Consider the following 1,919-nt stretch of genomic DNA (forward strand, 5'->3'; position numbering starts at 1 on the left):
CTTCCTTTTCTGAATTGTTCCTTCTCTATTAACATAAATTCACTGCCCCCTGAGGTTTTTATCTATTATTTCAAGTTGCTATTGTCAATTTGATCCCATGGAGAGAGTTCTTAAAAGAGCTTAACGCTCAAGGCAGACATTTTTTACTAGCTAAGTTAAACTATTGTTTGGTTTTAAGAAGACTTCAGGGGATATTTTTTGTTTAAGGCTTAAAGGTTATCTCAGGGGAATAGTTTCAGGGGTTCATCCAACCTTCATGGCTCCAGGAAGTCTGGAATCCATGAGAATTTGTAATTCTGTTCTGCATTTTCCCTCTTTTGATCAAGATTCTCCTGTGGAATCTTTGATCAAAATATTCAGCAGTGGTAGCCCACCATCACTCAGTTCTTCTGGTCTCATGGCAAAGGAGGCAGTTGTTCATGGAGGAAATTAGCCACACATTCAGGGGTGGGTTACCTAATAATCAACGTATGCACAGGCTTAATTGTGCTTACTTACTCATCTGTCACCACACGTCTGTCAGTTTGTTGTTTACTGTGGTGGCTTGTATGTTGCTGTGATGCTGGAAGCTATGCCCCCAGTATTTCAAATAGTAGCAGGGTTACCCATGGTGGACAAGTTTCAGTGGAGCTTCCAGACTAAGACTAGGAAGAAGGACCTGGCAGTCTACTTCTGAAAAAATTGGCCACTGAAAACTTTATGAATAGCAGTGGAACATTGTCTGATATAGTGCCAGACGATGAGCCCCTCCGATTGGAAGGCACTCAAAATACAACTGGGGAAGAGCTGCCTCCTCAAAGTAGAGTCAACCTTAATGACATGGATGGAGTCAAGCTTTCCGGACCTTCATTTGCTAAGGTGGCACGACTCAGAATTAGAAGAAACAGCTGCAAACTTCCATTAATGATCGGAACATGGAATGTATGAAGTATAAATCTAGGAAGATTGGAAGGTATCAAAAATGAAATGGACCACCTAAAGATCAATATCCTAGGCATTAGTGAGCTGAAATGGACTGGTATTAGCCATTTCGAATCAGACAATCATATGGCCTACTATGGCAGGAATGACATTGCAGAGGAATGGTGTCCCATTCATCATCAAAAAGAACATTTCAAGATCTATCCTGAAGTACAGTGCTGTCAGTGATAGGATAATGTCCATACACCTACAAGGAAGACCAGTTAATGCGACTATTTTTCAAATTTACCCCACAACCACTAATGGCAAAGATGAAGAAATTGAAGATTTTCACCAACTCTGCAGTCTGAAATTGATCAAACACGCAATCAAAATGCATTGGTCATTACCGATGACTGGAATGCAAAAGTTGGAAAATACAGCCTTGGTGATACAAATGACGCCAGCGATCACATGATAGAATTTTGCAAGACCAACAACTTCTTTGTTGCAGATACCTTTTTCCAACAACATAAACAGCAACTATACATGTGGACCTCGCCAGATGGAATACACAGGAATCGAATCAACTACATCTTTGGAAATAAACAATGGAGAAGCTCAATATTTTCAGTCAAGACAAGGCCAGGGGCTGACTGTGGAAGAGACCATCAATTGCTCATATGCAGGTTCATGTTAAAGCTGAAGAAAATTAGAGCAAGTCCATGAGAGCCAAAACATGACCTTGAGTATATCCCACCTGAATTCAGAGACCATCTCAAGAATAGATTTGACACATTGAATACTAATGACCTAAGACCAGACAGACTGTGCAAGGACGTCATACATGAAGAAAGCAAAAGGTTATTAAAAAGACAAGAAAGAAAGAAAAGACCAGAGTGGATGTCAGAAGAGATTCTGAAACTTGTGCTTGAGCATTGAGTAGCTAAAGCAAACAGAAGAAATGTTGAAGTCAAAGAGATGAACAGATTTCAAAGGGCAGCTCGAGAAGACAAAAT

The sequence above is a fragment of the Trichechus manatus genome, unplaced genomic scaffold (assembly GCF_000243295.1).
Source record: "Trichechus manatus latirostris isolate Lorelei unplaced genomic scaffold, TriManLat1.0 scaffold00049, whole genome shotgun sequence".
NCBI lineage: Eukaryota > Metazoa > Chordata > Mammalia > Sirenia > Trichechidae > Trichechus > Trichechus manatus.